The sequence below is a fragment of the Hordeum vulgare genome, chromosome 1H (assembly GCF_904849725.1).
Source record: "Hordeum vulgare subsp. vulgare chromosome 1H, MorexV3_pseudomolecules_assembly, whole genome shotgun sequence".
Classification (NCBI taxonomy): Eukaryota; Viridiplantae; Streptophyta; class Magnoliopsida; order Poales; family Poaceae; genus Hordeum; species Hordeum vulgare.
Window position 1 is genome coordinate 44,140,800 of NC_058518.1, and position 24,597 is coordinate 44,165,396.

The window sequence follows — 24,597 nt, forward strand, 5'->3', positions numbered from 1 at the left end:
CATATAGCAAAAGAGGGGGGGCCAGTGGGTCAGTGGGCTGCGCACAAGCCCCCATGGTGCGGCCTGGGGGGGGGGGTGGCCGCGCCATGCAGGCTTGTGGGCACCCCCTGGTGCCCCTCCGGTACTTCTTCGGCGCAGTATTTTTTTATAAATTGGGATAAAAATCTCTGTTGATTTTCACGGCGTTTGGAGTTGCGCGGAATAGGTATCTCAACTTCGCTCCACTTTAGGCCAGAATTCTAGTTGCCGGTATTCTCCCTCTTCATGTAAACCTTGCAAAATAAGAGAGAAAAGGCATAAGAATAGTACCGTGAAGTGAAATAACAGCCAAAGAAGCGATCAATATCAACATGAAAACTTGATGCAAAATGGACGTATCACTGTCCAAAAGTGAAACAGATACAACGCTACAAATGCAGGCTGGCAACGACCGCACATTCATGACCATCACGAAAGACGTTGGCTTGATCCACGCTCCGGTCCCTCAGTCGAGTCGAAAGTATTGATGCTATGTAGTTCTAAAATATCGATTAGCTCATGTTGTCACTAAACTTTAATGAACTTGTATGTCTCTTTATTTTGGACAATCGTTCAACGTTTATGTAATTGATGCTTATATATTATCTGTGAATTGCTACTAACGTTTTGTTTGTCTAGTGCATCGAGATGCCGTCGTATGTCGTGTACAAGGGTGAGGTTCCCGGAGTCTACGACGACTCGGAGGAGTGTCGGACACAGGTTCGCCGTTTCAGCGGTAACAGTTACAAAGGGTACACGACTAGGGCGGAGGCAGAAGCTAGATACGCGCGCTATCTAGCGGGAGAGAGGAGGGAGCGGAGGAGGAACCGGATGAAGATCAGTTTCATCGTGATGATGCTCATCATAACCGCAACCCTCTTCTATGTGATGGTAGTTTAGATATCGACTTGTAATGTGAAGAGAAACTCGCTACTCGCGGTCTCGACACTTGTAATGTTCTAACTTTATTTGATATTTTGAATTCGGAGACTAATACGATGAATTGTATTCGGAGACTAATCATCTATTGTACTCGATAAATCTGTTGTTTATATTTTGTGTGCTAATGTATTTTGTAACCTGTGCAAATATCAAAAAACCAAAAAAAATACCGCTGGAGCTGGCGGTAGTACCACTTGGGGACCAGCGGTAGTACCTCTGGCCTCTTGTGGCGCATCGAACAACAGTGCGCCATTAGTAACCAAGGCTACTAATGGCGCACCACTGGAAGGTGCGCCATTACTAACATTCATTATTGAATGCCCCAGCGGTACTACCGCTTGAGGACCAGCGGTAGTACCGCTTGGGGACCAGCGGTAGTACCGCTGGCCTCTTGTGGCGCATCGAGCAATAGTGCGCCATTAGTAACCAAGGCTACTAATGGCGCACCTGTGGGCTTATTAATGGCGCACCATGTGGTGCGCCACTAGTACCCTTGGTTACTAATGGCGCACCAATGGTGCGCCATTAGTATTTGTTACTAGTGGCGTCACTAGTGGGGACGGGGCCTTTAGCCCCGCCCCGTAAGGGGCTTTAGTCCCGGTTCACCAACCGGGACTAAAGGGGCGGGACTAAAGGCCTAACCTTTAGTCCCGGCCCTTTTACAAGTCGGGTCTAAAGGTGCTCCACATGGGCGCCTCGTAGCGCCCCACGGGCGGTACCTTTAGTCCCGGTTCGTTACACGGGCCGGGACTAAAGATTTTCAGATTTTGCTTATTTTCGGGTTTCTTTAATGAAATTATTTTTGGGTTTTAGGGTTTTAGGGTTTAGGTGTTCGGGAGATTAACGTGATGCCTCCTTTGGTGTTCGGGAATTAGTTTTCATATAATTTAAATAAAATAATTATGCATATATATATAAGGTTAACTTATCTTACAAGCGAACATATATATAGAATTATATGGAGATCTGAATTATCGGGACTAGAGCCCGTCTATTTGATTACATGGACGAACATCAGTAATGGCCCCTAGCTACACTAAATCGTCATTTGTCATCTATAGCTTCCGTCCTCAGAAAGGTCGCAAGCTCCTCTGCAACAGCAATCGTGCATTGCTCTGGTAGGACCTTCGTCGTCATGGCCGTGTGTTATATAAGAAGAGGAGATGAATATGAATATCAATTATGATAACAAAGAATGACGGGTAAAAATAGAGGTGTGAATGTTCATTGCTTACGTCGAATCTGTGATCCGGCTTCTCCATCAGTGGAGCTATCACTTTCTCCGTCATTGGACCTATCTCCTGCCCCATCGGCTTCATCTTCGTGTCGCTCGACCTCCATTCCATATCCGGAGTCGTTTAGATATGACGTCGGAGATTCAGCTGGTTCAACGTCGGGGCCGTATTTGATTATATCTTCGAGAAGTTCTTCCTCTTCGAGGTTCTTGATATGTGGATCCATAGTTCTGCAAAAAACGGACATTTGGTTAACTAATAAACTAACAAACTATATAAGAGGGGTTGGAAACTTCGAAGGCTCGTTTTATATAGGAGGACCTTTAGTCCCGGGTCTTGGGTAGAACCTAAACTCTAAAATACCAGCCGGCGGAGCCCAGTCCGAGACACTTAAGCATATACAATAGCAAAATTAAACTAGTTCTATTAATTTTCTTGCTAAAAATAAACTATTAACACTTAAGCATATACAATAGAAAAATTAAACTATTAACACTGAAGCATATACAATAGCAAAATTAAGCAATAATCTAAGAAACACTATTAACACTTAAGCATATACACTATACAATAGCAAAATTAAATGACAAAAAAATTATTTCTTCTTCTTGTAACCCTAAACTAATTTTTCTTCTTCTTCTATTTCTCCACTTCTTCTACTTCTACTTCTCCTCTTCTTCTACTACTTCTCCTCTCCTCTTCTTCTATTTTTCCTCTTCTTCTCCTCTCCTCCTCTTCTTATTCTCCTTTTTCTTCTTTTCTTCTCCTCCTCTTCTTATTCTCCTTTTTCTTCCTTTCTTCTCCTTTTTCTTCCTTTCTTCCCTTTTTCTTCTTTTCTTCTCCTTTTTCTTCTTTTCTTCTCCTTTTTCTTCTTTTCTTCTCCTTCCCTTTTTCTTCCTTTCTTCTCCTTTTTCTTCCTTTCTTCTCCTTTTTTTTCCTTTCTTCTCCTTTTTCTTCCTTTCTTCTATTTTTCTTCTTTTCTTCTCCTTTTTCTTCCTTTCTTCTCCTTTTTCTTCTTTTCTTCTCCTTTTTCTTCCTTTCTTCTCCTTTTTCTTCTTTTTTTCTCCTTTTTCTTCCTTTCTTTTCCTTTTTATTCTTTTCTTCTCTTTTTTCTTCCTTTCTTCTCCTTTTTCTTCCTTTCTTCTCCTTTTTATTCTTTGCTTGTGCTGGCCGGAGTGTTGGGGAGGAGGGGGCGTGGGGCTTACCGGCCGGAGGTGTCGACGGCGCGCGGCGAGGAGGACGGGGCGGCGCACGGCGAGGAGGGCGGCGCGCGGCGAGGAGGACGGCGCGCGGCGAGGAGGACAGCAGTGGCGAGCAGGACGACGGCGACGGCGAGGAGGATGGCAGGCGGCGGCGAGCAGGACGGTGGGCAGCCTGACGGCGTCATCGAGTTCGTCGCTTGCCGCGCCGGGCACGAGAACGAGAGGAAGAAGAAGAGAAATGGACGATCTGGGTTCGAAATTTTCTAACTCCCGCTTATACAGGTGGATCTTTAGTCCCGGTTCGGGGCTCGGTCCGGGACTAAAGACCCCTTTAGTCCCGGGTGGAGCCACGACCCGGGACTAAAGGCCCTTTTTCGGCAGACCAAAAGGCGGGAAGCAGGGGCCTTTAGTCCCGGTGCGTGGCTCGAACCGGGACTAAAGACCCCCTTTAGTCCCGGGTGGAGCCACGACCCGGGACTAAAGGCCCTTTTTCGGCATACCAGACGGCGGGAAGTAGGGGCCTTTAGTCCCGGGGCGTGGCAAGAACCGGGACTAAAGTGTTGCCTATATAAACCCTCGCCCCAGCCCACCATATCCCCTGTTTTTTGGTTGTTTAAGTGTGACCATGCCATGCTCTTGCCACTCTAGTTCGTGCACATGACGTGTTCGATGAAATGCCCGAGCCACTCTACTTAAGCTTTCTCCTCTCCAAGCTCGACCTCCAAGCTCCATTTTCCTTAATATTTGTCTAGGTTAGTTCGTGCACCAACTGCGAGCACCACCGTGGTGAGCCTCTTGTTCTTATCTTCTTTTTAAAATCAAAAAATTCTTACTTGTATGATTTAGATACATACTTGTATAAATTACTCACTTTCATTATTTTTTGTTATTATATAGTGCGATGGTTTTGGTATCCGCCTCCGTCGGCCCTCGTCCTGTCTATGATTCGGATGTGGTATATATTATCTTTTATAACTATTTGTTTTATTTAGTGTTTATGGCAATTATGATGACCAATGTGACATATATTTTTTAATCTAGGAGGTATGTGAATCGGAAATTCCAACCCACATAAAAATTCTTGTCGAGAAGTTAAATTTGGTTGAAAAAGAAAACAAATACTTGAAGAAAAAATTGAAAATAATTGAGGATAAGAATATGGAACTGGAGTTGCATGTCGCCGATGTCATCGATGATCGCAAGATGAAGATCGATGCGATGCGGTTGAAGATGGATGCAATGCGCTTGAAGATGGATGAAATGCGCTTGAAGATTAGGAATATTAGAAAATATGCCATTGATAAAGAGGCTTGGTATCATTATGCTGTTGGGTCAATTGTTACCTTAGTTGCGATTTTGATCGCGTTTGTTGTTGCATTTAAATGTTTTACATAGTTGTATGTTGTTTTATGAGAGAACTTTATGTATTTATTTTTTGCAATAATAACATTTGATCACTACTGTTCTTTGGCTTTAATGTGATGATGAACTTGTATTAATTCGGTCATATGTTCTCCAATGGTTTTTTGATATATTTAATTTCATAATAGAGATGAATCGCCAATGATAATATTTAATTTCATAATATGGTTTTTTGAACTCCATACTTTTTGTGTGTTCAACAATTTCTGACTTCATTTGGTATATTTCGTGCATTTACTTATTTTTTTTTTGAGCTAGTTGACCCTGAAATTGAAAAGCACTACAATTGAACTCTGAAAATGTTGAAAGTTGGCATGCTATCATCATTTCACCCACATAGCATGTGTTAAAAAGTTGAGAGGGCTACGACAAAAACTGGATGCACTTCGTGTACAAAACAGACAATCTCTCTCGGAGTATCAGGGTTTCGAACGAGAACTCATCTCTTACAAAGAGATTTCATTTTTTCGAACTTATTTGAACTCCATACTTTTTGTGTGTGCAAAATGCACCATTCAAAGGCACATCACAAAATTTCAACAATTTCTGACTTCATTTGGTATATTTCGTGCATTTACCTTCTTTTTGAGCTAGTTGACCCTGAAATTGAAAAGCACTACAAATGAACTCTGAAAATGTTGAAAGTTGGCATGCTATCATCATTTCACCCACATAGCATGTGTTAAAAAGTTGAGAGGGCTACGACAAAAACTGGATGCACTTCGTGTACAAAACGGACAATCTCTCTCGAAGTATCAGGGTTTCGAACGAGAACTCGTCTCTTACAAAGGGATTTCATTTTTTTGAACTTATTTGAACTCCATACTTTTTGTGTGTGCAAAATGCACCATTCAAAGGTACATCACAAAATTTGAACAATTTCTGACTTCATTTGGTATATTTCGTGCATTTACTTATTTTTTTGAGCTAGTTCACCCTGAAATTGAAAAGCACTACAAATGAACTCTGAAAATGTTGAAAGTTGGCATGCTATCATCATTTCACCCACATAGCATGTGTTAAAAAGTTGAGAGGGCTACGACAAAAACTGGATACACTTCGTGTAAAAAACGGACAATCTCTCTCAAAGTATCAAGGTTTCGAACGAGAACTCATCTCTTACAAAGCGATTTCATTTTTTTGAACTTATTTGAACTCCATACTTTTTGTGTGTGCAAAATGCACCATTCAAAGGCACATCACAAAATTTCAACAATTTCTGACTTCATTTGGTATATTTCGTGCATTTACTTATTTATTTGAGCTAGTTCACCCTGAAATTGAAAAGCACTACAAATGAACTCTGAAAATGTTGAAAGTTGGCATGCTATCATCATTTCACCCACATAGAATGTGTTAAAAGGTTGATAGGGCTACGACAAAAACTGGATGCACTTCGTGTACAAAACGGACAATCTCTCTCGAAGTATCAGGGTTTCGAACGAGAACTCATCTCTTACATGGATACTATGAAAATGAAAAGTGTTTGAAATTTAGTACATTCCATACATGCATTACATAAAAGGTTTAATACATTATTACATTATTGCACCAGTATTCCTATCTATTATTTTTGTTTTCTTCTAGGTCGTAGCCATGGAGAATCATCATCATTCAGTAGGATGCTTGGGTCAGTTTTCACTTTGAAGGGCGGAATTTCATGAAATTTATTATAATCTTCTGACATGTCTGTCTTGTCATCTACTCCCACGATGTTTCTTTTCCCTGAAAGAACTATGTGGCGTTTTGGCTCATCGGACGATATCTTCTTTTGCTGATTTCTTTTTCTCGTTAATGTAGACATGTCCTTCACATAGAAAACCTGAGCGACATCATTGGCTAGGACAAATGGGTTCGTCCATGTACGCAAGATTGTTGAGATCCACTGTTGTCATGCCGTACTTTTGGTCTACAACTACCCCGCCTCCTGTCAGCTTCACCCATTTGCACCGAAATAAAGGGATCTTAAAAGTAGGTCCATAGTCAAGTTCCCATATCTCCTCTATGTACCCGTAATATGTTTCCAAACAGTGCCCATTCTCGTCTGTTGCATCAAAGCGGACACCACTATTTTGGTTGGTGCTCTTTTTATCTTGGGAAACCGTGTAAAATGTATTCCCATTTATCTCATACCCTTGGAAAGTACATATAGTCGAAGATGGTGGCCTGGCCAAACAGTATAGATCATCTCCAATGGTGTCGTCATTCATGAGATGTGTCTGCAACCAACTGCCGAAAGTCTTCTCGTGTTCCCCTTTAATCCAAGAGTCAGCCTTCCCCGGGTTTTCGGAGCGTAGAATATTCTTGTGTCTCACGATATACGGAGCCACCACGGTGGAACTGTGTAGAACTGTGTAGTGTGCTTGAGAGAAAGAATGCCCGTCCATACATACTTTTGCTTTCCTTCCTAGTGTGCCTTTTCCTGTCAGCCTACACTCATACCGAGATTCAGGAACACCAATCGGCTTAAGGTCAGGAAGAAAGTCCACACAAAACTCAATGACCTCCTCTGTTCCATAGCCCTTGGAGATGCTTCCTTCTGGCCTAGCACGGTTATGAACATATTTCTTTAAGACTCCCATGAACCTCTCGAAGGGGAACATATTGTGTAGAAACACAGGACCGAGAATTATAATCTCTCCGACTAGGTGAACTAGGAGGTGTGTCATTATATTAAAGAAGGATGGCGGGAACAACAACTCAAAGCTGACCAGACATTGGACCACATCAATCTGTAACCCTGATAGACTTTCTCGATCGATTACCTTCTGAGAAATTGTATTGAGGAATGCACATACCTTCACAATTGCCAGGCGAACATTTTTCGGTAGAATTCCCCTCAATGCAACCGGAAGAAATTGCGTCATAAGCACGTGGCAGTCATGAGACTTTAGGTTTTGGAATTTTTTGTCTTTCATATTTACGATTCCCTTTATATTCGACGAGAAGCCAGTCGAGACCTTGATACTGAAAAGGACTTCAAAGAAGATTTCCTTCTCTTCCTTAGTAAGAGCGTAGCTGGCACACCCTTGAAACTGCCCTGGATGCATGCCATCTCTTCCTTTATGACGTTCCTGGTCCTCCCGTGCTTCCGGTGTATCTTTTGACTTCCCATACAAGCCCAGGAAGCCTAGAATATTCACGCAGAGATTCTTCGTCAGGTGCATCACGTCGATTGCCGAGCGGACCTCATGGACTTCCCAGTAGGGTAGCTCCCAAAATATAGATTTCGTCTTCCACATGGGTACGCGCTTATCAGGGCCGTTAGGAACAGGTTGGCTGCCAGGACCCTTTCCAAAGATTACTTTTAAATCTTTGACCATATCAAATACTTCAGCACTAGTACGGATGACAGGCTTCCCCCGGGGTTCTGCCTTGCCATTGAAATGCTTGCCTTTTTTCTTTAAGGGATGCTTGGGCGGAAGAAAACGACGATTGTACGGATACACATTCTTCCTACAGTTGTCGAGATATATACTTTCTGTCTGATCCAAACAGTGCGTGCATGCATTGTATCCCTTGTTTGACTGTCCTGAAATGTTACTAAGAGCAGGCCAATCATTGATGGTTACGAAAAGCAACACTCGAAGGTCAAATTTCTCTTGTTTTGCTCGTCCCACACATGTAGACCTGGTTCGGCCCACAGCTGTAAAAGTTCATCAACTAATGGCCTTAGGTACACATCAATATCGTTGTCGGGTTGCTTTGGACCTTGTATAAGCACTGGCATCATAATAAACTTCCGCTTCATGCACAACCAAGGAGGAAGGTTGTAGATACATAGAGTAACGGGCCAGGTGTTGTGGCTGCAACTCTGCTCCCCAAAAGGATTCATGCCATCTGTACTCAGACCTAACCATAAGTTCCTTGCGTCAGCTGCAAATCTCGGGAACTCTCTCTTGATTTTTCTCCACTGTCGACCATCAGCGGTGTGCCTCAACTTATCGTCTTTCATACGATCTTCCGTGTAACATCGCAACAACTTCGCATGATCTTTATTTCTGAACAGACGGTTCAACCATGGTATTATAGGAGCATACCACATCACCTTGGCAGGAACCCTCTTCCTGGGTGGCTCGCCCTCAATATCAACAGGGTCATCTTTTTTGATCTTATACCGCAATGTAGTGCATACCGGGCATTTATCCATATTCTCGTACTTCTCACCGCGGTAGAGGATGCAGTCATTAGGGCATGCATGTATCTTCTGCACGTCTAATCCTAGAGGGCAGACAAGCTTCTTTGCTTCGTCTGTGCTGGCGGGCAATTCGTTCTTTCTTGGAAGCATCTTCTTCATCAGTACTAGCAACTTTTCGAATGACGAGTCGGTCACACCGGTCTCTGCCTTCCACTTCAGCAATTCCAGTGTGCTACCCAGCTTCTTCTGGCCATCTTTACAAGTTGGGTACAACAATTTGTTGTCGTCCTATAACATCTGCTCGAACTGCAACCTCTCCTTTTCTGTGTCGCAACCTCGCCGTGCATCAGAAATGACCCGGCCAAGATCATCAGCGGGCTCATCTGGTTCCCGTTCTTCATCCTGATCTTCTTCTTCATTGTCTTCCATTGCGGCATCAGCATACTCAGGGAACATAGATCGGTAGTTGTCATCATCGTTCTCTTCTTCCTCATCGTCGTCTTCCATCATAACCCCTCTTTCTCCGTGCTTAGTCCAAACATTATAGCCCGACATAAAATCGGACCGAAGTAGGTGGCTCTGAATGACTCTTGAGGAAGTGTAATCCTTCTCATTCCGACATTCAACACATGGACAAAACATACAGCCACCACCATGCTTGTTCGCATCGGCTGCATCTCGAAAAGAATGCACGCGTTCTCTGTAAGCGGCTGTGCGTCGATCACCGTACATCCATGGATGGCTCATCTGTGTTATACGACAGTATATCAAATACAATGACGATCCTAAAAATTAGTACCGCACGGTCTAAACGAGGAAATATAGTTGCTAACCTTTTAGAATAAGTAGAAATAAAGAGGATTAGGTTTAAGCGTGGGTCGGGCATCTCATATCGTAGTTGTGTTCGGTGAACTGAAGCGGCATCGCTCTAACACACATTTCAACAAACACCTCTAGTGCATCAAAAAAAGTAGAGAGCAAGCACCCACCCACAATCCTCCATCCAAGAAAAATGCAACGAAGAGGGGAGAGGGGGGTTGTGCTATATATAGGCAGAGGACTTTAGTCCCGGTTTGAGACACAAACCGGGACTGAAGGTAGCGCACATGCGGGCTGCACACCGCGTAGCCCTTTAGTCTCGGTTTGGGACACGAACCGGGACTAAAGGCTCCTTACGGGCCGGGACTAAAGCCTCGAGGTAGGATATGAGAATTGGGGCGACGTGGCCGGGTCTTTAGTCCCGGCCCGTAAGGAGCCTTTTTCCCACTAGTGATCAGGAAGACCCAATAATTAAAGTCTCCTTGGCTTTTACTGGACTAAGTAAAGACCACATACGAATCCATTTATGCATATGCTTTCTTTGCCTATGGAGAGACCATCGGTCGGCCACCAACCTGCTCCTTCCTGAGACCAGCAAATAAGGTAGTGCACGACAACTTGGACCATGGTCTTCCTTCACTACCCTGACCGCTGAGATCTTCTGTTGCGACATTATTTGCACCTCAGCTGTTCAATAAAATGCCAAGCACGATGATGATATCCGAATACCATGTCACTTCTCACTAGTGTTGGATGCACATGCCCATACCCAAAACTATCGTCGTTGTCTCTGCTACTGCAAAAAATAAAAATAAAAATAGTGACCACACAAATGCACCAGATTGGTCAATAAATCATGTGTGATGTAAGATCTTCTCCATCCTGCACACACACCTTCCTGTCAATTGTTTTCATCTTCCTAATTTCTCTCATATATAAGAGTATTGAACTATTCTTCTTGTCAATTGTTTTCATCTTCCTAATTTCTCTCATAGATCATTACCGAAAAAGGCTTTCGCGCCGTTTTATATATAAAGCAACAAATCGATACAAAGTGATGAAGGGAACCTCTTATAATGGAGATCAATGATAAAACAAGATTACAAAAGTGCCCAAACTCTATCAAGACACACTCGAGGCTACTAACTAGAAGAGAGACCGCGCCTCCAAGAGAAACTATCGGACGTCGATGTTGCACACACACCAAGTTGTCGCTGGAGAAGGCACCCCTACCCTCTCGCTCCGGACCGTGGAGCACCGATCCTGCCCGCAGACAACAAGGCCCGAGCGTGATGCCGAGGACATCACGTGTAAAAGATAGGAAGGCCACAAGACTGCCTCAAGCCAGAGCCAAAGGAGCTTCGAGATAGGATCCGAGCTCGCCAGCCGATGTCGAAGAAATGTAACTGGAAGGCACATAGGCTCCACGATGACGCCCTCAAGAGGGTGACGACGCAATTCGCCACCGTCGTCGAGATGAAGATACGGCCAAAGGTTTCACCCGGAGCCACGACGCAGGAGACATGCCACAACGACGCCCTCAAGAGGGACACGACACCCACGGGCATCGCCGTCGTCAATGCCGGAGCATTAAGATTTCACCCGGAAACTCCCTCGCGCAAAAGTACCATGGTCCACGTCCGCCTTCACCAAAACAGGCCTCTACGCACCATGATCTGGGCGAGTCCATCGCCAAAGCAATGCCACCGTCATTGCGCGCCAAAGGGTTCCCCCCCTCCTGGTGCCGCTGGGTTGATAAGCTTAACTCTTCGGCGAGCTCGGCTATTATTTTGAACGGCACGCCAGGACCTTGGTTTCAGTGCAGGCCACACAAGGCGACACCTTCTCTCCATACCTGTTCATTCTCGTCGTCGATGTTCTTAAGCGCCTCATCATTAAAGCGTCTGTTAATGGCCTTCTTTCCCACCCTTTTTCGGACGATATCCCATGCATCGTCTTGCAATATGCGGACGACACTTTCATTGTGCTGCCCCCGGACGAAAACCAAAAGCGCACCCTTAAGCAAATTCTAGACCAGTTCTCTGATGCCACTAGTCTCTCCGTCAACTTTCATAAGAGCACTTTTGCACCTATCCACGTTGATCATGAACTTTCTACCAGTCTTGCTGTCATTCTGGGATGCGCAGTGGCCAGTTTCCCTCAGTCGTACCTTGGCTTGCCCCTTTCTACTCATAAGCTTAACCTAGCTGATTTTTCCTTCATCATTGACAAGATTGACAGACGCTTAGCCGGCCGGCGGGGACTGCTTCTGTCCTTGGCCAGAAGGGCCATTCTTGTTCGTTCGGTCCTCTGTGTCGTTCCAATTTACATGCCATGAGTGTTCTTCTTCTCCACCATACTGGAGATCGAGAAACGTTGTAGGGCATTCTTCTGGACGGGGCAGGACACTGCCACCGGGGGAAACTACAAGGTGGCCTAGGACGTGGTTTGCGCCCCTTTTATCGATGGGGGCCTCGGGTTCCTATCCCTCACTCAAATGAACCATTGCCTTCTTCTTGAACAAATCTGAAAACTGCACGATGTTCAATCCGAGATGGAACCTTCCTACCTAGTGACCAAATACGGCTGGTCGGGCACCCATGATGTGGGCGCGCCGGACAACCAACATACCCACATTTGACGCGGTATCATGAAAGGGTTGGAGTTCTTTCGCTCAATAACCATGCTACAGCTTGGTAACGGAACAACTACATCCTTTTGGCTCGACCTTTGGCTTCCTCGCGCCAACCGAACAATGGCTCAAAATTTTCCTGCTTTGTTCTCCCACTCCAACAGAATTAACGCCTCTGTGGCTCATGTTATAGCTTCGTACGATCTAGACACGGCCCCGCGGCTAACCCATGCGGCAGAATGTGAACTTACTCAATTACGCAATGTTCTGGCCTCAGTTAACGTGAATTTGCAGGCTGCTCACAGGAGGATAACGCAGGAGGCGGGGAAACCACTTACCTCTAAGCTGGCATACAGTGCGCTATGGAAGGCGCGGCCAACTGACAGCATCGCCCCTACCATCTGGAGGAACTATGCCCCCAATAAGTGCAAACTCATCTTATAGCTTGCCAATAAGGATCGGTTGTACACAAATGAGAGGCGGTTCAGACGGGGCATCGCAACTTCTGCCGCCTGCCCCTTCTGCAGTCAATGCGAAACAATCGACCACCTACTCTTCGCATGCAGAGAGCTTACTCCGCTTTCGGAAGAGTTGGACAGTATCTGTCACACTACACCGCAGGGGATATTGCATGCCTGGAACGGCAAATTCAATAACAAAACCCGATCAACGGTTCTGCTGGCACTTCTATAGAATATTTGGAAACGACAAAATGCAAAGGTTTTCACAGACCTTCACCTCGAGCTACATGCTATCACTAGTACCACGGCAGATGATCTAAAGCTATGGTCTCATCGATGTAAGAAAGCTTAAAACAGAAATATGCTCCGAGACTAGAGTGCAATGTTGTTCCATTTAACCGGGAGATTGTAGTCCTTCTCCTTCTTGTAATCTCCTTCTTGTAACCCCCGTAATATTCTCCCTCGCTAATCTTTATCCCCCATGTATTCTGGCGTCTCATGTTGTAACATCTTTTATAATAAAAAGGTTCAGACAGGCATAAGCGCGCCGTTGAACCGTTAATCTCGTGGGACCCAGTTATTACGGTCAAGATTAATCCACAGATTTAGATATTATAATGACACATTAAACCTTTAATCTGGTGGGATCAAGTTTTTACGGTTGGGATTAATCCATGCATTTAGAAATTATAATGAGTTGGATTAAATAAATAGTTGTAACATCTTCTGGACGTGAAAACTATTTCCATGTGCCCTTGAGTAAATATCGGTCTAACCTCTCCACCAAAAAAGATCGGTATAACATGCCCTATCACTAATCCTAGGATAATAAACAACGTACTTCACTTTTTATTGTCTCCCTCCCACACGATTCTCTCTCCAAACAAAAAAAAACAGTCCAATAATGATTGGTCTAACCTGCCTTATCTCTTCCTAATAATAAAGGAAATACGATTCCTGATCGTCCGTCATGGAAATTACACCTAAAGTTTGCATAAATTACCCATCATGCCACTGGTAAGTAATAAAAAACGTTTCACAAAGCGAAAAATCTTAGACTGGGCCGGCCCATGTAAAAACCTCCTATATTACGCTCTGCATGCTGGGAGAATATTCAGCACACCGTATGGGCCGGCCCATGCACATGCGCCTGCTTTTAGTTCCGTTTATTTATTTATTTTCAGTTCCGTTTTATTTTTATATTTTAAATAATTTAGAACTTCAAATAATCTTTAAATTTTTAATAAACTGAAAATTATAAATCAACATATTTAAAAAATAAAATGTTTTTGACTTCAAAAACTGCTCGGAGTTTTGTACAAAATGCTTGCATATACAATAAAATGTTTGCAATTTTAGAAAAATGTTTGTACAATAAGAAAAGTCCATGATTTCAAATACAATTCCATGTATTAAAAATTATTAAAGACATTTTAAAAAATGCTTTCTAATTCAAAATATGTTAATGCATTTAAAAAATTTCCTAAAATTATAAAAATAGATAATGCCTGTTTTGATAGTTTATTTTTTGATTTAAATTTTTTCGTTCCATTTTATTTTATTTCTAATTTATATAATTTAGAATGACAAAAACTTTTGCATATTAAAAAATAGGAATTTCGAATTAAAACGCTGACGAAAACATAAAATGTTTGTTGATTCAAAAAAACCGCCGGTTTTTTATATTTTTTTTGCAAATTCCAAAACAATGTCCATGAATTTAATAAATATATTACTGATTTATAAAAATGTTTGTTTATTCAGAAAAACTTCATGCATTTCAAAAAATGTTTGTGAATTTAAAATAAATCCTCCAATATAAAAAATTATGTTCGTCTTTTCTTGAATTGGTTGCCAATTCAAAATAAAATATTTAAACCCTTTCGAAATATAAAAAATATTCATGATTTTTAGTAAATGTTTTTAAATTGTAAAAAATGTTCTCGATTTTAAAATTGTTCCCATATTTGTAAAATTGTTCACGAAAGATCTAATGTATGTAGTTAAACATTAATGCTTCTAAGTCTTTGTGACAATATATGTGTGTGAATTTTGAAGAATTAACTCTTGGATGGATCGAATTATTATTGTATGTTTGCTAAAAAAAAATTTGAAATTCAGATAAATCTTTGAGTTACCAAGATTTTTGACTACCATGATATATATATTTTGGAAATGTAAAGATTGCTTCAACTTGTGAATAAATTTAAAAGAAGAAACATTTTCTTGCATTTGTGCACAAAATTTTAAAATCAAACGATGATATATGAACATAATGTGGTTACCATCATTTGATATTATGTTTTTTTTTTCTTCCGTGGCAACGAACGGGCAATTTTGCTAGTCATGTTAAAAGCAATATAACGTTTTCTATTCTTTCGCTCTCCCCATGATTCTCTCCATCCACACACGATACTCACGCCGTGCAAGTCAATCTTGCTGCCGTCCCTGTGTTGTTTTGCTCGGAAGGACTACTGAGGATCCACCACGAAGGAGGCGACGCGTGTAAAATTGAGGAAAACGAGGAGTACCAGTTTTCATCTATGTCTACTGTCGTCAGTTATTGTGGGAGCCGCTGCATGCTTTCCTCAGATGACCATCTCTTCCCTCTGTACAAGAGTGGCCCACATCATGATTGTTGTTGTTCCGTGCTTGGGTGCCCCATACATGCTACAAAGAATCAGCTGGCAGGAGTAGTCCATTAATCGCCATACCTTCCACGCATCGTTCCTCTACTGCTCCTTTTGAGGTGAGCCATTCATGCGATTTCCATTTGGGGAAGGTGAAAATTAACTTGTCGGACAAAGCGCTGGACGATATTCATCCTATATGTCTAATATTTCTCGGTTTCTTATAGAAGTTAAAAAGTGGTGTTACTTTGTGGGCTTCTGACTAATTTTGCTCTTCCATATAATTCGATCATATTGCCAATTTTAGTTTCTACTTCAACATATTTAGAAACTTACTCTACAATGGTTGGCAGTGAAGGCTGCAACATTTGCATGTATTGTTGGTTCAGTTTATGTTCCATAAAAACCAGCCAGACCCTTTCTTTGCTTGAGGACTCGAGACAATATTTCTATTTTCTAATATTAGATCATTGATCTCGTTCCTATAATAAGGTAAGTGTCACATACAAAGAAAATAAGAACTCCATCGCTTGCTAAGGTAGTATGTACAAAAAAAATATCTTGATCGAGAGACGACATATTTAGGATCGGGGCTCATGAAACAATTCACGACGGATCGAGGCACATGACAAGAGGCAACAACCATCGAGCATTAGCGAGCTTGTGTACACCACAGAGCATTGGCTCTATACCTGACATGTCACACACTTGGACTAAGTTCATGCTACATGTATCGGAATGATCCGGTTGTTGTTATACATTTGCATGTAAGTTAGCTACAATTTTCCCCTTTAATTCACTTTTTTAGGTATTATGCATACTTAAGGTGTTTCTTTGCTTAGTATGCACTAGTGGAAAATGGGCCTTTGGCCTGGACCCTTTAGTCCCGGCCTGCCTCTGGGCCGGGACTAAAGGCCCGGCCACGTCGCCCCAATTCCCAATGCCTCCCTCGAGGCTTTAGTCCTGGCCCGTAAGGAACCTTTAGTTCCGGTTCGTGTCCCAAACCGGGACTAAAGGGCTACGCGGTTGGCAGCCCGCATGTGCGCCACCTTTAGTCCCGGTTTGTGTCTCAAACCGGGACTAAAGTCCTCTGCCTATATATAGCACAGCCCCCCTCTCCCCTCTTCCTTGCATTTTTCTTGGATGGAGGATTGTGGGTGGGTGCTTGGTTCTCCACTTTTTTTGATGCACTAGAGGTGTTTGTTGACATGTGTGTTAGAGCGATGCAGCTTCAGTTCACCGAACACACCTACGATATGAGATGCCTGAGCCACGCTTAAACCTCTTCCTCTTTATTTCTACTTATTCTAAAAGGTTAGCAACTATATTTACTCGTTTAGACCGTGCGGTACTAATTTTTAGGATCGTGATTGTATTTGATATACTGTCGTATAACACAGATGAGCCATCCATGGATGTACGGTGATCGACGCACAGCCGCTTACAGAGAAGGCGTGCATTCTTTTCGAGATGCAGCCGATGCGAACAAGCATGGTGGTGGCTATATGTTTTGTCCATGTGTTGAATGTCGGAATGAGAAGGATTACACTTCCTCAAGAGTCATTCAGAGCCACCTGCTTCGGTCCGGTTTTATGTCGGGCTATAATGTTTGGACCAAGCACGGAGAAAGAGGGGTTATGATGGAAGACGACAATGAAGAAGAAGAGAACGATGATGACAACAACCGATCTATGTTACCTGAGTATGCTGATACCGCAATGGAAGACAATGAAGAAGTAGATCAGGATGAAGAACAGGAACCAGATGAGCCCGCTGATGATCTTGGCCGGGTCATTCCTAATGCACGGCGAGGTTGCGACACAGAAAAGGAGAGGTTGTAGTTCGAGCAGATGTTACAGGACCACAACAAATTGTTGTACCCAACTTGTGAAGATGGCCAGAAGAAGCTGGGTAGCACACTGGAATTGCTGAAGTGGAAGGCAGAGACCGGTGTGACTGACTCGTCATTCGAAAAGTTGCTCGTACTGGTGAAGAAGATGCTTCCAAGAAAGAACGAATTGCCCGCCAGCACGTACGAAGCAAAGAAGCTTGTCTGCCCTCTAGGATTAGACGTGCAGAAGATACATGCATGCCCTAATGACTGCATCCTCTACCGCGGTGAGAAGTACGAGAATATGGATAAATGCCCGGTATACACTGCATTGCGGTATAAGATCAGAAAAGATGACCCTGGTGATATTGAGGGCGAGCCACCCAGGAAGAGGGTTCCTGCCAAGGTGATGTGGTATGCTCCTATAATACCACGGTTGAAACGTCTGTTCAGAAATAAAGATCATGCGAAGTTGTTGCGATGGCACATGGAAGATCGTAGGAAAGACGATAACTTGAGGCACACCGCTGATGGTCGACAGTGGAGAAAAATCGAGAGAGAGTTCCCTAGATTTGCAGCTGACGCAAGGAACTTATGGTTAGGTCTGAGTACAGATGGCATGAATCCTTTTGGGGAGCAGAGTTGCAGTCACAGCACCTGGCCCGTTACTCTATGTATCTACAACCTTCCTCCTTGGTTGTGCATGAAGCGGAAGTTCATTATGATGCCAGTGCTTATACAAGGTCCAAAGCAACCCGGCAACGATATTGATGTGTACCTAAGGCCATTAGTTGATGAACTTTTACAGCTGTGGGCCGAACCAGGTCTACGTGTGTGGGACGAGCACAAACAAGAGGAATTTGACCTTCGAGTGTTGCTTTTCGTAACCATCAATGATTGGCCTTCTCTTAGTAACATTTCAGGACAGTCAAACAAGGGATACAATGCATGCACGCACTGTTTGGATCAGACAGAAAGTATATATCTCGACAACTGTAGGAAGAATGTGTATCCGTACAATCGTCGTTTTCTTCCGCCCAAGCATCCCTTAAAGAAAAAAGGCAAGCATTTCAATGGCAAGGCAGAACCCCGGGGGAAGCCTGTCATCCGTATTGGTGCAGAAGTATTTGATATGGTCAAAGATTTAAAAGTAATCTTTGGAAAGGGTCCTGACAGCCAACCTGTTCCTAACGGCCCTGATAAGCGCGTACCCATGTGGAAGAATAAATCTATATTTTGGGAGCTACCCTACTAGGAAGTCTATGAGGTCCGCTCGGCAATCGACGTGATGCACCTGACGAAGAATCTCTGCGTGAATATTCTAGGCTTCCTGGGCTTGTATGGGAAGTCAAAAGATACACCGGAAGCACGGGAGGACCAGGAACGTCATAAAGGAAGAGATGGCATGCATCCAGGGCAGTTTCAAGGGCGTGCCAGCTACGCTCTTACTAAGGAAGAGAAGGAAATCTTCTTTGAAGTCCTGTTCAGTATCAAGGTCCCGACTGGCTTCTTGTCAAATATAAAGGGAATCGTAAATATGAAAGACAAAAAATTCCAAAACCTAAAGTCTCATGACTGCCACGTGCTTATGACGCAATTGCTTCCGGTTGCATTGAGGGGATCCTACCGGAAAATGTTCGCCAGGCAATTGTGAAGGTATGTGCATTCCTCAATGCAATTTCTCAAAAGGTAATCGATCGAGAAAGTCTATCAGGGTTACAGATTGATGTGGTCCAATGTCTGGTCAGCTTTGAGTTGTTGTTCCCGCCATCCTTCTTCAATATAATGACACACCTCCTAGTTCACCTAGTCGAAGAGATTAGAATTCTTGGTCCTGTGTTTCTAAACAATATGTTCCCCTTCGAGAGGTTCATGGGAGTCTTAAAGAAATATGTTCGTAACCGTGCTAGGCCAGAAGGAAGCATCTCCAAGGGCTATGGAAGAGAGGAGGTCATTGAGTTTTGTGTGGACTTTCTTCCTGACCTTAAGCCGATTGGTGTTCCTGAATCTCGGTATGAGGGTAGGCTGACAGGAAAAGGCACACTAGGAAGGAAAGCAAAACTATGTATGGACGGACATTCTTTCTCTCAAGCACACTACACAGTTCTACACAATTCCACCGTGGTGGCTCCGTATATCGTGAGACACAAGAATATTCTACGCTCCGAAAACCCGGGGTAGGCTGACTCTTGGATTAAAGGGGAACACGATAAGACTTTCGGCAGTTGGTTGCACACACATCTCATGAATGACGACACTGTTGGAGATGAGCTGTACTGTTTGGCCAGGCCACCATCTTCGACTATATGTACTTTCCAAGGGTATGAGATAAATGGGAATACATTTTACACGGTTGCCCAAGATAAAAAGAGCACCAACCAAAATAGTGGTGTCCGCTTTGATGCAACAGACAAGAATGGGCACTGTTTGGAAACATATTACGGGTACATAGAGGAGATATGGGAACTTGACTATGGAACTTGATTTGGAAACATATTTATTTCGGTGCAAATGGGTGAAGCTGACAGGAGGCGGGGTAGTTGTAGACCAAAAGTATGGCATGACAACAGTGGATCTCAACAATCTTGCGTACATGGACGAACCATTTGTCCTAGCCAATGATGTCGCTCAGGTTTTGTATGTGAAGGACATGTCTACATTAATGAGAAAAAGAAATCAGCAAAAGAAGATATCGTACGATGAGCCAAAACGCCACATAGTTCTTTCAGGGAAAAGAAACATCGTGGGAGTAGATGACAAGACAGACATGTCAGAAGATTATAATAAGTTTCATGAAATTCCGCCCTTCAAAGTGAAAACTGACCCAAGCATCATACTGAATGATGAAGATTCTCCATGGCTACGACCCAGAAGAAAACAGAAATAATAGATAGGAATATTGGTGCAATAATGTAATAATGTATTAAACCTTTTATGTAATGCATGTATGGATTGTACTAAATTTCAAACACTTTTCATTTTCATAGTATCCATGTAAGAGATTGTCCGTTTTCTACAGGAAGTGCATCCAGTTTTTGTCGTAGCCCTCTAAACTTTTTAACACATGCTATGTGGGTGAAATGAAGATAGCATGCCAACTTTCAACATTTTCAGAGTTCATTTGTAGTGCTTTTCAATTTCAGGGTCAACTAGGTCAAAAAAAATAAGTAAATGCACGAAATTCACCAAATGAAGTCAGAAATTGTTGAAATTTTGTGATGTACCTTTGAATGGTGCATTTTGCACACACAAAAAGTATGGAGTTCAAATAAGTTCAAAAAAATGAAATCCCTTTGTAAGAGATGAGTTCTCGTTCGAAACCCTGATACTTCGAGAGAGATTGTCCGTTTTGTACATGAAGTGCATCCAGTTTTTGTCGTAGCCCTCTGAACTTTTTAACACATTCTATGTGGGTGAAATGATGATAGCATGCCAACTTTCAACATTTTCAGAGTTCATTTGTAGTGGTTTTCAATTTCAGGGTCAACTAGCTCAAAAAAAATAAGTAAATGCACGAAATATACCAAATGAAGTCAGAAATTGTTGAAATTTTGTGATGTGCCTTTGAATGGTGCATTTTGCACACACAAAAAGTAAGGAGTTCAAATAAGTTCAAAAAAATGAAATCCCTTTGTAAGAGATGAGTTCTCGTTCGAAACCCTGATACTTCGAGAGAGATTGTCCGTTTTGTACACAAAGTGCATCCAGTTTTTGTCGTAGCCCTCTCAACTTTTTAACACATGCTATGTGGGTGAAATGATGATAGCATGCCAACTTTCAACATTTTCAGAGTTCATTTGTAGTGCTTTTCAATTTCAGGGTCAACTAGCTCAAAAAAAATAAGTAAATGCACGAAATATACCAAATGAAGTGAGAAATTGTTGTTATTTTGTGATGTGCCTTTGAATGGTGCATTTTGCACACACAAAAAGTATGGAGTTCAAATAAGTTCAAAAAAATGAAATCTCTTTGTAAGAGATGAGTTCTCGTTCGAAACCCTGATACTTCGAGATAGATTGTCCGTTTTGTACACGAAGTGCATCCAGTTTTTGTCGTAGCCCTCTCAACTTTTTAACACATGCTATGTGGGTGAAATGATGATAGCATGTCAACTTTCAACATTATCATTGGCGATTCATTTCTAATATGAAATTAAATATATCAAAAAACCATTGCAGAACATATGACCAAATTAATACAAGTTCATCATCACATTAAAGCCAAAGAACAGTAGTGATCAAATGTTATTATTGCAAAAAATAAATACATAAAGTTCTCTCATAAAACAACATACAACTATGTAAAACATTTAAATGCAACAACAAACGCGATCAAAATCGCAACTAAGGTAACAATTGACCCAACAGCATAATGATACCAAGCCTCTTTATCAATGGCATATTTTCTAATATTCCTAATCTTCAAGCGCATTTCATCCATCTTCAAGCGCATTGCATCCATCTTCAACTGCATCGCATCGATCTTCATCTTGCGATCATGCAACTCCAGTTCCATATTCTTATCCTCAATTATTTTCAATACTTTCTTCAAGTATTTGTTTTCTTTTTCAACCAAATTTAACTTCTCGACAAGAATTTTTATGTGGGTTGGAATTTCCGGTTCACATACCTCCTAGATTAAAAAAATATATGTCACATTGGTCATCATAATTGTCATAAACACTAAATAAAACAAATAGTTATAAAAGATAATATATACCACATCCGAATCATAGACAGGACGAGGGCCGAAGGAGGCGGATACCAAAACCATCGCACTATATAATAACAAAAAATAATAAAAGTGAGTAATTTATACAAGTATGTATCTAAATCATACAAGTAAGATTTTTTTGATTTTAAAAAGAAGATAAGAACAAGAGGCTCACCACGGTGGTGCTCGCAGTTGGTGCACGGCCAAACCTAGACAAATATTAAGGACAATGGAGCTTGGAGGTCGAGCTTGGAGAGGAGAAAGCTTAAGTAGAGTGGCTCGGGCATTTCATCGAACACGTCATGTGCATGAACTAGACTGGCAAGAGCATGGCATGGTCACACTTCAACAACCAAAAAACAGGGGATATGGTGGGCAGGGGCGAGGGTTTATATAGGAAAAACTTTAGTCCCGGTTCTTTCCATGCCCCGGGACTAAAGGCCCCTGCTTCCCGCCTTCTGGTCAGCTGAAAAAGGGCCTTTAGTCCCGGGTCGTGGCTCCAACCGGGACTAAAGACCCCCTTTAGTTCCGGTTCTTGCCACGCCCCGGGACTAAAGGCCCCTGCATCCCGCCTTTTGGTCTGCCCGAAAAAGGGCCTTTAGTCCCGGGTCGTGGCTCCACCCGGGACTAAAGGGGTCTTTAGTCCCGGATCGAGCCCCGAGCCGGGACTAAAGATCCACCTGTATAAGCGGGAGTTAGAAAATTTCGAACCCAAATCGTCCATTTCTCTTCTTCTTCCTCTCGTTCTCCTGCCCGGCGCGGCATAGCTAGCGACGAACTCGACGACGCCGTCAGGCTGCAAGCCGTCCTCCTCGCCGCCGCGTGCCATCCTCCTCGCCGTCGCCGTCGTCCTGCTCGCCGCCGCCGTCCTCCTCGCCGCGCGTCGCCCTCCTCGCCGCGCGCCGCCGTCCTCCTCGCCGCGCGCCGCCGTCCTCCTCGCCGCGCGCCGTCGACACCTCCGGCCGGTAAGCCCCACGCCCCCTCCTCCCCAACACTCCGGCCAGCACAAGCAAAGAAGAAAAAGGAGAAGAAAGGAAGAAAAAGGAGAAGAAAAGAAGAAAAAGGAGAAGAAAGGAAGAAAAAGGAGAAGAAAGGAAGAAAAAGGAGAAGAAAAGAAGAAAAAGGAGAAGAAAGGAAGAAAAAGGAGAAGAAAAGAAGAAAATTAAAGGAGAAGAAAGGAAGAAAAAGGAGAAGAAAGGAAGAAAAAGGAGAAGAAAGGAAGAAAAATAGAAGAAAGGAAGAAAAAGGAGAAGAAAAGAAGAAAATTAAAGGAGAAGAAAAGAAGAAAAAAGAGAAGAAAGGAAGAAAAAGGAGAAGAAAGGAAGAAAAATAGAAGAAAGGAAGAAAAAGGAGAAGAATGGAAAAAAAGGAGAAGAAAAGAAGAAAAAGGAGAAGAAAGGAAGAAAAAGGAGAAGAAAGGAAGAAAAAGGAGAAGAAAGGAAGAAAAAAGGAAGGAGAAGAAAAGAAGAAAAAGGAGAAGAAAAGAAGAAAAAGGGAAGAAAGGAAGAAAAAGGAGAAGAAAGGAAGAAAAAGGAGAATAAGAAGAGGAGGAGAAGAAAAGAAGAAAAAGGAGAATAAGAAGAGGAGGAGAGGAGAAGAAGAGGAAAAATAGAAGAAGAGGAGAGGAGAAGTAGTAGAAGAAGAGGACAAGTAGAAGTAGAAGAAGAAGTAGAAGAAGAGGAAAAATTAGTTTAGGGTTACAAGAAGAAGAAATATTTTTTTTTCATTTAATTTTGCTATTGTATAGTGTATATGCTTAAGTGTTAATAGTGTTTCTTAGATTATTGCTTAATTTTTCTATTGTATATGCTTAAGTGTTAATAGTTTAATTTTTCTATTATATATGCTTAAGTGTTAATAGTTTATTTTTAGCAAGAAAATCAATAGAACTAGTTTAATTTTGCTATTGTATATGCTTAAGTGTCCAGGACTGGGCTCCGCCCGGCTGGTATTTTAGAGTTTAGGTCCTAGCCTTATATCAGGAACCTTCTAAGTTTATTAGTTAATCAAATGTCCCTTTTTTGCAGTCGAAGTTTCCAACCCCTCTTATATAACGAGCCTTCGAAGTTTCCAACCCCTCTTATTTGCAGAATTATGGATCCACATATCAGGAACCTCGAAGAGGAAGAACTTCTCGAAGATATAATCAAAGACGGCCCCGACATTGAACCAGCCGAATCTCCGACGTCATATCTAGACTCCGGATATGGAATGGAGGTCGAGCAACACGAAGATGAAGCCGATGGGGCAGGAGATAGGTCCAATGACGGAGAAGGTGATAGCTCCACCGATGGAGAAGCCGGTGAAGAAATAATAAAGTCCGGCGAGGTATACAGATGAAGTTCGACAATCACTTGTAATATGTGAAAAATATTGGAGATAGCTCTATATTGTATACATATACATTCATTTGACGAATGTTTCTCCCTCTTAGGCCTCCACATCGAGCAAATCTACGAAACGAGGCCCGACTAGAAAGTTGGATGCACGGACGCGTTACACCTTTGAGGTGATAATGCCTACGGGCGAACCCAAGCTTCCTAAGAATGTTGCT